Raw genomic sequence first — 14392 nt, 5'->3', positions numbered from 1 at the left:
TTGCACCTGCAAACAAAACCAATAATAAAACAGTTTTAAAAATAAAAAATACATAGCTTATAATCATTGACACGCTATGTCAGCTAAGGAAACATAGAATACAAAGGTTTCTCAACAAAAATGAGAGCCATTTCCTCTTCAAACCTGACCATGATCCACTGTGAGCACAAACAAATTATTTTTACAAAGCAACAGTTTTTTATAAGGAACAAAAGTACAGTACGTACAGCATGTAATGCACATTCAAAAAGTATAAAAATTCCCAAAGTTATAATAGCCCATTTAAGGACAATAGCAAACAAATGCACTATCATATTTTACATGAATATGCTGCATGACATTTAAAGAAAATAGATACTTGTCACAGGTTTTTCAGGTGTAGCAATGTTTCAACCTTGGCTGGGATTTTTTTTTAATTTCTATTACTGCCATCATTACAAAATTGTAGCAGAGGGGTCTAGAAAAATAAAAACCTTTATACTGTTTATGTTGGGTCTAAGAATGTCACCAAGAATCTAGAGATCATCCTGGTGAAAGGGTATAGTAAGTTGAGGAGTTATAAATGAGAGATGCTCCCTTTTGGAGAGCCATTCAGAGGTACTATGCCCTGGTATCAACTTCCCAGCTCCTTTGGTATGAGACTGTGATGTCCCATCTGGAGGTGGAGATTATAATTGTACTTTACTTCAGCTACTAAAACGGACCTTACCTCCTGTTAAGAGGCAGGCAAAATGATCAGTTGTTGAAAAAAAATCTAAAAATCATGTCTAAAGACCCCTTAAAATTAATTTGAGATATTTAGCTTATTAAATTTTCCAAAGGTTGTTATACAATTTTAACCATTTTTGATGGTCTATCCATCCTTTATGTGACAATTTACAAAGTCAAAATAGAAAAAAAAAAGCTGTTTTTTATGGGCTTATTCAATAATTTTTGTTCAGTAGTTATAGAGGAAAGGTAACAGAACATGGCAGTAGTTAAAACCCAGTACATTAAAATGATTCAATGTAACAGAATAGTGTTGAATATATTAATATATGAACTTAAAACCACAAAATTAAATCTTAAACAAAATAATCAGCAAAATACAAAAAATACAGAGACTTTTATAAAACATTGGAGTCTGAAAAGTCTTAAAATTTTCACCTCCAGTTCCTTTTTTATCCATTGAGATTCCTTTTGTCAGCCCTGTGGGATCTCCAATAGGGAGGGAGAACATGGGTTTTTAGAAATCTCAAGCTGGGCAGGCCCAAAAGGCAAAGAGTTGCAGGGAGATGAATTTTCCCCCTGAATCTCAGGTAAGATAAGTAAAAGGTTCAGCACACTCATGAAAAAGCATCCTAAAGCTGGAAGCTATTTGAAATAGGCAATGCACTGCTCTCTGATAGAATACACCATGCTTGTAATCAACTTCCTGTTTGGAAGAGTCTTCATTCTCCTCATCCCTGCCCCCCCCCCAGGTCACCCACCATGTGGAGGCTAATTGTTGCCTAAGGAAAGAACACCCCAGTTTTTACCAGTTGGTTTGTGATTCTGAAGACACAGTGGCAGCTACCAGCAACCTGGGTCTTGGGGCTGGGCCTTGAGTTGGATGAGTGATCTGGGTTTGGAGGTCAGAGATCAGGAGTAAAGTTGCTGGGGCCCCGGCCAGATGAGCGATCTGGGTCAAGAAGGTCAGGAGTGGATGGCTGGAGGCAGGAGCTGGCAGCAGGAGTAGGAGCAAGATTAGAAGCAAGCTGCTGGGATTTAGCAGCAGAAACAAGCTGAATCAAGAGAATCTGCTTTGCAAGGGTGGGTGGGTGGGGTTGGGGTGGGCAAAAAGCCTTGGCAGGAGAAACATGGCTTAAAAAATTATCTAGGCTATCTTAAAAAATTGAGAAGTTCTTGTTTAACTAGTGGTTGCCAAAACTGTAAAAATTAAATTACATATCTCTAATAAAAATATTATATATGAGGTTTATTAAGGATCATTAGAAATCAAGGAATAAAGAGGATACAAAATAAAAACCACATGCTACAAGGCACTGAGATAAATTGGGAAACTATTGTAGCAAAGCAAGAAATTATTATTTTTAAAGGGATAATTTAAAAACATGTTTAAAAATCTTGCTAAAATGGAATGATAGTTTGGAAGATGTCTTAAAGGCCTTTTAATCTAACTCCCCCATTTTATAGGTGAAGAAAATGAGGCACAGTGAAGCCAAATGACTTACCTACAATCCCAGGGGTGGTAGAATTGGATTGGTAGAGTTGGCTTGGTACAGTTAAACTCAAGTCTACTGAGTTCAGTTCCAATGTTATGCATCATGTACCACAAGCTGGGGGAAAGAGAGGTTTTAAAAAGGACTGGGAAATTTTTAGCCATGAAAAAGAAATCTTTGGAGTCATAGTTAAATTTGTATATATAATTTTAATATTAAAGTGATACCTACATATTGCTTTTTTGCCTTCCTTTGTTTTTTTCCCATCCCTTACCCTTTGTCAGTATCAAGTCTAAGCCAGAAGAGTGGCAAAGACTAGGCATTTGGGATTACATGATCTGCCCAAGTCTTGCACACATCTAGGAAGTGTCTGAGACAAGATTTGAACCCAGGACCTCCTGACTTCAGACCTGATACTTTATTCTCTGTGTTACCTAGTTACCTCTTTGCTTTTCTTTGTATCTCAATGCTTGGTACAGTGCCTGTCATATAATAGGCACAATAAATACTAGTGGACTGATTGACTGGATTTTTATTTTAAGCAGAAGACAACTGTCATTGTTGCTTAACATGTACAGCATATAAATTTGGGATCATGAGCATTATTAATACAAATGATCATGTGGGCTTTAGATTGAGAAATCAAGGAAAAAGAGGAAACTACCTAAAATAAATCTGTTAAAATATGCAGATATCTTCAGCTATAGATCTTTAGAGGTATCTATAACTACAATAATGTTATTCTTCTATGTTTTGGCTTCTATTCTTTATTATATATAGACAGAGAAACCTAGATTGATATTTTATTTTTTCATATTTTGCCCATAATTTCCTGTCCCATATCCCTGTTTTTGCCCAGGCTATCCCCAAAACTTGGAATGTATTTCTTCCTCCCTTCTACTTTGTAAAACCTCTAACTTGCTTGAATTAAGTGACTTGTCCAGGATCATACTGCCAGGAAGAATATGAGACTAGATTTGAACCCAGAAACCTCCATATTTCTAGGTGTGGCACTCTGTCCACTAAATCACCTAGCTACCCCCACTTGTAAAACTATTAATTGGATTCAACTTTTCAAGTTTTGCTATTATGGGGGCAAAACACAATTTTCTTTACTTTGTGTAATATTATAGCACAATTATTCCTTTGATTTCTTATAAATAAAAATCTGTCCTGGCTAATTTGAACAATTTTATAACTTTTTGGACATAATTGCAGTTTGCTTTCCAAAATGGTTGTATCAGCTCACAGTATCCCCATTTTCCCACATCTTCTCCAACATTTGTCATTTCATACTTTTATCATTTTAACCAACCCGATAAGTATGAGATGATATCTCAGGGTTGTTTTTATTTGCCTTTCTCTAATCAATAATGATTTAAAACATTTTATCATGTAGTTAAAATTTTAGCTTTGATTTTTTTCAACCCCAAACTGTTCATATCTCTTGGCCTTTAATCAATTGGGAAATGACTCATATTTTTATAAATTTGACAAATTCTGTATTTTACTTATGAGACCTCTATTTGAGAAACTGCATATAAATTCCCCCTAATTTTCTGCTTTCTTTCTAATCTTAGCTACATGAGCCTTATTTATACAAACTTAAAAAAATAAGATATTCATAATTATCCATTCTATATCTCACAATACTTTCTATCTTTTATATATTCATAGATTCTTTTCTTGGCCATAAATTTGATGCGTAATATGTTCCCTGCTCTTCTAATTTTCTTATGATATCTCCCTTTATGCCTAGGTTATATATCCATTTTAATCATATCCTGGAAAATGACGTAAGATATTGGTCCATATCTAGTTTCTGTCAGACCACTTTCCAGTTTTCCCAACAATTTTCATCAAATAGTGAATTCTTATCCCTAAAGCTTGAATCTTTACTTTTGTCAAACCCAAGGTTTCTACATTTTTTTACTCCTGTTTGTTGTAGATTATCTCTTTCCATACTATCTTCATGCTCAATTTCCTTGGCTAGTAAGGAACTCACCTATTCTTTCAATCTTGTTGATTTAAAAATTTTGTTTAATTAATTTTTCTTTTGCCTTTATATTTTTGAATTTCAAATTTGTCATTCTCTTTTTCAGAGAATTTATTGTTCCAGAGAGTTTCTCTCTCATTTATTGTTAATTGATTTCACTTTTCTTATTGATTTCTTCTTTTAAAGCTCTAATATAATCTAATATTAGTGATTATTTTCATCTTTATTTTTATTTCTCACTTTTATAATTCTCATATTACTTTTGGGAATCTAGTGGGCTAGTAAATAATTTTCTATTGCTAGGCATTTCTGCAATTCCTTCATTCTGTAGAACACATTTATTGTATTTACTCATTTTTTAATATTATTTGCTTATGATTTCCACTTTGCCAGTCATTCTTCTGGTTTTCTAGTGATGCCTTCCTATCAACAACATTTTTTCTTGGAAGCCCCTCTTCTGTTAGATAATATTGAATCAGTTCTATCATTTGATCTCCTTCCTATAGTCACCTAATTATTCCATCCAGATCAATAGGTATGGACAATTTCTAAGTACTCTTTCTGTTAAGGGAAGGGAATGTATTGTTGACTCAGTAGATAGAAGACACCAAGATGCCTCTGTGTCTGGACTTATATTCTACCATTCATTTGGCCTTCTTTTCAGAAACTTCTTTCCTTTTAAACCTTAGAAGATAGTAATGTAGTATGCTCTGTACTTCTAGATATTGCTTTCATTGATAATTATCTGCTTTCTTCTATCCAGATGACTAGGACTAGATAAATTTGAGGAACTCATTATCGTAATCATGAGGATGGGTTAGGACATTATTAGAACATTATTCACTTGTGGTTTCTGTAGCTAACAGTGTCATAGATATGTGAAAGGTGGGCTCATTAGAAATAGTTAGGAGCAAGGAGGTAGTAACATGGTGCTCTTTCTTCTTTTTGCTCCTTTTTCTCCTATAGGAGTTATCTTGTATTGACTTGTTTCTCTTTTCTTCTTATTTTTACTTCTCTTTTCACTTTATTGGCTCTTTTCTTATTTTGAGATAGTGAGGCAAAGCTGGTCTTATGGGTGAGCCTCTCACTTTGCCTTGTTGGAAATTTTAAGTATGGCTTAACAAACAAGAAGCTACTGGTTAGCAACATGACAGTTGTTTCAGAATCATTTGCCTGTATACAGGCAGACCATAAAATGGATAGAGCAAAGGTAAAAATGAAAATCTATACAAAACTAGAAAAAGGAATAAAAATGAGATGACATTGTTGACAAAACAAATATTGATATAAAGGAATAGGAAACTAATAAAGGAAAATACATTGATATGTGTTCACCATTTCCTATAGATATTAACAAAGGTAAAGAATTCATCTTAATGAGACAAACAAAGCTCAGAAACTTCCTTAGCCAGAAAATACTTAATGACTTAATAATGATAACTCACATTTATATGACATTTTATCCACAATAATCTTTTGTGGCTAACACATCAGTGATCATAAATCTTAATTAATTTGATGAAGAAGCTTAGAACCTGAAAGATGTGTTCATGTGTCCATAACTGAACTGCATAGTACATTTCTGTGCCAGGATTTGAAACCAGTTCTTCTGACTCTAGGTCCAACAATCTATCCTTTCCAACTGACTTCGTTGCCAAGCAGTCAGATATAACAATCAAAAAGCAATACCAGATTAAAATATAAAATAATTTTAAGCCATTACAAAAAAGAATGCTGGAAGATTATGACCAGTAACCTTTCACAAAACAGAGCAAAGAAGAAAATAAAACTTCAGAAAGTTTGGTAAGAGAAAGATCTAGGACAGATCGTCACAAGAGTTGCAGTAGATGAAAACATGACAAGGATATTAAATAGATGAAAAAATGGAAGAGATGGTCCAGTGATCTCATAGTGATCTACTTTAATCATCTGTGAGAGTAGAACTACTATATTTGGATTATGCACATCAATATCTGTTTTAGAGGAAGAAGGGAAGATGGAATAGAAGGGAATGAAATCATAAGAACAAAATGACTAGACTATGTATACCCAAGGACATCTGTGCTGGAAATTTAAAAAATTAGACTTTAAGGTATTGATTTCCAGAATATTTAAAATAGGGAAAGATATCCCCAAATCAGAAAAAAATAATGAGATATATTTCTACCATAAAAAGGTGCCCCAAAGGCTATCACTATTTACTCATTTTTTCCCTTATCTATATAAAATCTTTAAGGAAATAATCTACACATAAACTGAGGATATTATTAACAAAAACATGGAAAGAGATAGGTAAGAGTTTGAAAACAACTTTTTGCCACAGACTACATCTTCATAATCATAGTTTCCTGAAAGGTGTGAAGAATATAGAATTCCACAATATTTATTGTCTATTGTAAAAAGTATTGAACCAGTAAAGCAAAATTAAACCTTAAGTGCTCTCATCCAGTGAGTTATCTGTCCTATAAATGATAAGCTAAGACAAGACTCTTTGATAGATGCATTTACAGAGGTAAAAATCCTCTGGGCATTGATATCAAGCAAAGATGGGGAGGGGAAAGAGGGAAATACATGGGAAAGTTAATGTAGCAAATGAACAAATCAATTTAAACTAAAAAAAAAGAATAGAACAGAGGGATATTTGTTCATTAAAGGTTTTAATTTCTATTATGAAGGGAGTTTTCAACATAGTAAAAAAGGATAAAATTCTGTGTATTTGCCAGAAAAACCTTGTATTTCTGTTTTCTGATGATATTCTGATTGGCAGATATTTCTGAATATCATAGAACCTCTTCAGTGAGCACTCAAAAGAGATTGACCTAGCAACTACATAGGACATATCAAAGAGATAAAGAATGCTCACATGTAGTTGAATGCACAATTCTTTAAGTTTATCCATCGCTATATATTTCTTGAATAGACATTAGGTAGAAAATAAGGTGGGCCCAAAATTGAATAGGAAGGAAGTCATGACCTGATAGAATTTTAAAGAATTCATTCTAGTTTCAGTGATCCCGAGCTTCTCTCTAACAAACCCCTAGCTTTTAAAACCAATATTCTTGCAGCGATATTTGTGGCAAATTATAAATTAGCACAATTCGTGATAAAAGCATCTATTATGGGTCTATGTAGGACCCAGCAACATATTACTTATGATTTATATGAAGGAAAATGTATAAAAGATGTCATCCAGCAAATGTATGATCAGGCAAAGATGTTGTATTGCATCAAGAGCCATAGATAGAGATAGTCAGTACATTTGCTTCATTGACCCATTTGGAAGACCCTAACCTATTTCTTTGTGAGGATTTATGGGTGATATAGACAAGAGTCCTTTAGAATGAGAGTTAATAGATGGTTAACAGATGGGTTGTGATTCCATGATTAAAAGGAGAACCCACTTTGATAAAATCCACTGAAGAATTAAATGTGTAAACTTTTACATTTAGGCAAAGGAAAACAACATTTTGGCAAGTAAAAGGGGTATTCTGTGATCCTTGTACCACCTAAATTGAATTCAAATTTAGAAACAGTCCTGACATAAATACATATACATATAAACAACATATATATGTATATACATAAATATATTTTATGTATTTATGTATATGCATGTATTTTATAGATATATGAGAAAGAAATGGGAAGGGAATAAGCATTTATATAGTGCCTATGTACCAGACATTATGCTAAACACTTTTCAAATATTACCTCATTTGATCATCTCAACAATTCTGCAAGGTAGGTGCTGTTATTATTTCTATTTTATAATAGAGTAAACTGAGGCAAACTGAGGTAAGTGACTTGACCAGATTCATATAGCTAGTTAATATCTGAAGTCAGATTTGAACTCAGTTGACTGCAGACTGAGTGCTCTGTCCATTCTATCTAGATGTCTCATAAATAGCTTTAGTTTGCCCCATAGAGGGAAGGAATCTCCCTAAAAAACTTTTATTTATTTCAAGATAATATCCCTATTATTTTCTAAGTAGATAGTAAATATTGTGTAAAGATCCTTTCATTGAGAACAAAAGAGTCCTTACTGTAAATAGGACATAAAACCTAAGCAAAGTCTGAAAATGGAATTAGAAGAATTAAAAAAAACACAGGCAGAGAATTTAAAGGAGCTAGGAGAAAATTATGAGTTATTAAAAAGCATCACTAATGGGTAATAGGCAGAATTGCAAAAGAGAAAGAGGAAAGAACATATTTAAGGAAAAGGGAAAGTTCTGAAGTTTGATCACTTTTTTAGAGATTCTTTTAAGTACAGGGTGGTGTGAACCTTAAAATTTCTCAGACCCTACTTCATAAGGTTGGGTTAAGACCATTCCCCACTTTAAACAATGAAGGAACTTAGATCAGGAATGTGAGACCTCTACTCCACCCCTATTTAAGTTTGCTTTAGGGGAAGAAACTCTTTGCTGAACAATGAAAGATACTTAAACCCATACTTATAATAAGGCAAAAAGTTCTTAAGTTAAGTACCTATAAAGGTCAGGCAACTTGTGAACTTACAAGGAGCAAAAAGGTGAGAACATACTCAGAGATTCTAGTCTACTCAGGTGTGAATTACTCAAAAGATTAGTCTACTCAGGTGTGAACTAAGAATGGTCTGTCCTTTGAAAAACGTCTACTGTGATTGGTAGATGTGAGAACTTAGGGGAGGAGACATAGGAGAAAATTCCCTTTAAATAGGAGCTCAGATTCATTCAGGGACATTCGGATTCTGATACATGCAGATTCAGGATTGAGCTGGTGGAGGCAGCTGAGATGAAGCTGGCCTGGTGTCACTAGAATCCTTGCTTGAACAGATCTTGTGGTGAGTGATTAAGGACTGACTGATCTTTCTTTTAGGGCTTAGGCCTGGGTTGGCCAGGGCTGCCCTGGGCCGGCCTATCCTTTTCTCATTATTTCCTTTTTCTCTCTTTCTCTCTTTCCTTAATTCCTCATTGTATTATTAATTAAATTCTCTATAAAACCCAGTTGACTTGGGTATATTCATAATTTGGAATATTTCCCTGGTGACCACCTTATATTTGATTTGAAACAAGACACTATAGTGAAAACATATTTTTTGCAGTCACAATTTAAGTCTTCCACTATTTTAATCACTACAGTTTATGACCCCAACTATTTTAACTATTACAGTGGTACTCACAAGTTGCTTCTTCCCCCTTGCCAAGTAGATCATAAGCTATTCTGCCATGACAGTTAAGGAGTAGATTTCCTAGAACTAAGTGTTATTAGCTGAGGAAAGTTATTACTAAATTAGAGAGTTTTTCTAAGGAACAATTATAAGAGAAAGTTCCCGAAAAAATGGGTCAGATTTCTTACTTTCCTAAGACATTTATTAGTAGAAGAATAGCAATATCTTTTAAAAAATTTATGTTTATGCACCTTCTCCAAACTTTGAAGACTATAAAGGGTACAATCAGATTGTGGTGTACCTCATTCCTCAACACTCCAAAATTTGTCAGCTGCCCCTTGAATGCATAGCTAATTTCCCACAAAACAGGTAAAAACACCATTTGTTCAATAACTTAAAAGGTAGTAGCTTCATTGGGGCGGGGGTGGTGGTGGTGGTGGATAATTGTGAGCTTTTTGCAGACAGAAAAATACACAAAATGCTTTGATTTCATCTGTCCATCCAGAGGAATCATTGATTTAATTTGCTTCCTCTTTACTTTTCAGTAGCATATGTTAAAATATTTACATGTGAAATTTCAGATATCCTAATCTTAGCCATAAATTGGCTGGTAAAAGTCGCTGTATACCATCATCCAAAGGAAATATCTAAAGAGCTCTGACTGTATTTACACTGTCCTAGACATGGCTGCATTTTCTTTCTTTTTTTTGCTTTCTGCTAATACTTAGTGTCCTGCTTTATCTAGATTGTTTCAATAACATACTGTTGAGAGTGAGTATGGGCTCCTGAATGGGTGATAGCTGGGGGCAAAGAACAAGACAAACATCAGCCAAATCTCTCTTTTCTCTTTGAGAGCTTCATTCAAGCCCCAGTAAATATTCCATCTTGTGGATAGCTTTGACTGATAACCATTGGTCACAGAATTTCACCATAAGAACTATCTCCATAGAAATGAAACTTTTTCTTCACTTTCTTTGTATGATCATGTAATTTGTGCTTCCCTTCAAAACCAAGCAAGGTCACAGAGAAAGGCATTTTTGACCATAGCTCTCCTGCCACAAGCTGGCTCATCCTAGATCATTGTATTTCCAAAGGTAAAGAACCCCAGAGAAGCTGCACATTATTAATAGTTACTAACTAGGGACAGGGATCCTTTCAAAGGCACAGGAAAAGAAATCTCTGATTCCATCTAAGGGATGCACGTATTGATCACCATTCAAAGTCACCATGACAAAATTATGATTATGTATGAAAGACAATGGACACCAACCATTTATTAGAAGTATACTATGTGGGGCAGTGAGGTGGCTTAGTGGATAGAGTTCCAGGGCTGGAGACAGGAGGTTCTGGGTTCAAATTTGACCTTGGGCACTTCCTAGCTGTGCGACTTTGGGCAAGTCACTACTGCTCTTCTGCTTTGGAACTGATAGTTAGCATTGATTCTAAGATAAAAGATGGGATTTTTAAAAAGAACTTACTATATGCCACATAAACACAGTGCAAAGCACTGGTGATATATATATATATATATATATATATATATATATAAAATGTATAAGGAAAAAGAAAAGCCCTTAAATAGCTTATATTTTAATTGGGGAAGACAATACAAAATGGGAACTGAAAAGGAGATGTGGGTTCCATGGTGGTTACAAGATTTGTGGGAGGCTTTTTGGAGAAAGAAGAAGGAACTAGAAACTTTTAAATAGTTTGTTTTCTTAGAGGAAAAGGAAAAATATTTATTTGGACTAGAAAGAAATTTTAACATAATGACATATACCCCAACCTCACTTTTAGAATGAAAACAAAACACTTCTGTGTTCTGCCTTGTTTCACTTGGAAATTATTTTTAAAGGCATAACATATCACCAGGCATTCAAATTTTAAAACAAGAAAAATACCCAAATAACAACAACAACAGCAACACACCAAGCAGGCTAAAAGTTGCTTATTCAGTGATGCTGTTCACGAAAGGAATAATTCTTTCAGACTCTGTTTTTAACTGGGTGTGGAAAGGTAATTTTCCCCTTTAGCTGGGAGTTTGGCAAGGGGCCAAAGTGAACACCCATGCCAAGTCAACATGATTATGAGAGGATTCACTCTGAATCAGTTGGTTCCCATGAATAGGATGAGATTCATTAATTTGTTTCCAGTGCAAAATGAATTTAAATATAAACTTTTTTCCCTGTAAGGGGGAAGGAAAAGAACACTTTTTTGCCCTAAATTGGTAACTGAATGTTCATGAAGGAACAAGGGTTTGTCAGACAGAGCAAAACTTCATCTTTCTTCTGCACTTCAAATGGAGTTCAGAGATTATTAAGTGAGTATTTTGGTAGGCCAAAATTTAGCCTTTGTACCAGGGTCCAGTGTTTGAAATTATTCCCCTAACTGTCTCCATATTCTTAAAGGAGATAGTGAAGTTAGGGAAATGGGATGCCATCAAATGGGCAAGGTTATGATCCTGCTCTTTCTACCATGTAGCTTTTAAATTCTGGGGTAAAATACTTCTTACTTATTTGGGCCTCAGTTTTCTCATCTATAAAACAAAGAGATTAGACTAGGCTATAATATCTAAATACCCTACCAGCTGTGGGATTCTATGACTTCCTCAAGTTGTTGACTTTAGGGTGGAAGTCAAATATGATGAATGTCTTGATCCTAAAAAGCTCTCTTTTAGTTCTAGATTTCATTGAAAGAGTGAGAAAGCAGTTGGTGATGTGATGAGATGGGATGATGCCTCCAAAAAGGATTGGCCAAACATGGCTTTGAAAAAAATAAACATAAATATAACACCTAGAAAAATATAAAATACTCCCTCCTCTAGAGCTGATTAACATTTTAAAAGTGAGATTTCTTTGCAAGGCTCAAAACAGCATTTCTAAAAATATGGTTTTCTTTTAAAGTTGAAGAAATTCTTTGTGATTTTTCAATTGCTCCTGGGACTGGGGTGTCATAAATTTGTAAGAGGGTCCAGAGATTATGGCTGCCAGCAGCTAGTATCAATGCTTGTGTTAAAGCTTTTTTTATACAAGACCTTCCCCCCACTTCACTAAATACCACCTTACTTATACTTTCCAGGTCCCATCACTTCCCACCACAATGCCACTCAGACCCATCACTACAAAGTCTTTCAATAGGGCTAACTTGCCAAGGTGACCTTCCAAAAAATTATCATAGGCAGTTGTTTAAAATGGTTATGGATCATTTGATTTGCTACTTATTTCTATGAGTAAGAGACCCAGTCCTACCCATCAAGCTGGTGAATATCCTAGCAATTAGTCTAGGAGAAACTCAAAAGGCATAGCCCTAGCATTGTTATCTAATAGACAAAACAATTAAACTTCTTTAGCTATCTGGGTATAATTTCAAAGTTCATAGATGTATTATTCCTCCAAAAAGAGCAGGGAACAATACTGAAAAATCTAGATTAGTAGTTTATTTTGAGACTTTATTTTCATTTGTAAAGAAATTTTATTTTATTGATTACATGTAATAAATTTCCACATAAGTTTTTCAAAGTTTCAAATTGTCTCCCTTCTTTCCTTCCCTTCCTCTTCTGGACCTGGCAAGCAAGTTGATTTGGGTTATACATGTATATTATCATGCAAAACATATTTCAGACTGTTCATTTTTGTAAGTAAATAATCATATAAAAATAAAAACCCAAAACATATACCTAAATAAACAAGTGAAAAATTGTATGCTGTCTTCTGCATTCTGACTCCAACAATTCTTCCTTTGGAGATGGATAGCATTCTTTTTGATAAGTCCTTCAGAATTGTCCTGGATTATTGTATTCCTGAGAGAAGCTAAGTCTGTCACATTTGATCATTCCACAATATTGCTGTTACTGTGTACAATGTTCTCCTGGTTCTGCTTATTTCACTCTGCATCAGTTCATATAGGTCTTTCCAGCTCTTTTTGAAATCATCCTCTTCATCATTCCTTATAGCACAATAGTATTCTATCACCATTGTATACCACAATTTATTCAGCCATTCCCCAATTGAGGGACATCCCCTGAATTTCCAATTCTTTGCAAAGGTTTATTTTCTAGCAAGAATATTTACTTGTGTTGGTTCTGGAAAATCCCAAATTTATGTACATAGTAAAGCAAATACTTCTTTGAATGGTATCTGGGAAAGTCATTTTACATTTTCAAATTGAGCTTTGGATTGTGTCTCTTTGAGCAGTGGATGCATTACAGAGGAGCAGAGATCATTGGTGGATCTCCTAAGCATCATGTCTATGCTAGAAAGAGCTTTTGTTGTTGTTTAGTCCTGCTCCACTCTTCACAACCCCTTTTGGGGTTTTCTTGGCAAAGATACTGGAGTGGTTTGACATTTCTTTCTCTGGCACATTTTACAGATAAGGAAACTGAGTCAAACAAGGTTAAGTGACTTGACAGGATCACACAGCTAGTAAGTATCTGAGGATGTATATGAGCTCAAGAAGACAAGTTTTCCTGACTCTAGGCCCAGCACTTTATCCACTGCATCACTTAGACCAGTGAAACTACTCCAAAATCTGACGTTTGGCAAAATGTTTTCTATGACTGAGACTGAAGGTACTTTGTGATGAGTTTTGCCAAAAGAAAGATAAAAGGCCTTCATTATTAGCATCCATTCTATATTGCTTACCTAGGGGAAAAAAGGCAGAAGCTGCTTAACAATACTATAGTGTAAATAAATAAGTAACTAATTGTGAAAATCTTTGAACTTCTTGGAAAGAAGACAATACAAATATAAGGAATTATTTTGAGTTGCTCTATTTAGCCTATTATTGAGGATCTTTATATTTATTAACAAATATTTTTGTTTCTTCATGCATTTTTACAGAGTCTCTGGTTTTCAGGGGTAGACATTCATTCATCAAATATATATTGAGTGCCTATTATGTACAAAGCATTCTGGTGTCCTTATAGAGGATTCAAATAAGATAAGATTTATCATAGAATCGTTATTTTAGTTAGAATGAACTTAGTAAAGGCCTCTCATTTTTTATCTGAGACAACTGATCCAAAGGTTTTATGGCTTGTTCAAGGTTTCA

Source organism: Monodelphis domestica, chromosome 3 (assembly GCF_027887165.1).
Source record: "Monodelphis domestica isolate mMonDom1 chromosome 3, mMonDom1.pri, whole genome shotgun sequence".
NCBI lineage: Eukaryota > Metazoa > Chordata > Mammalia > Didelphimorphia > Didelphidae > Monodelphis > Monodelphis domestica.
Note: the sequence above shows the minus strand (reverse complement) of the source record.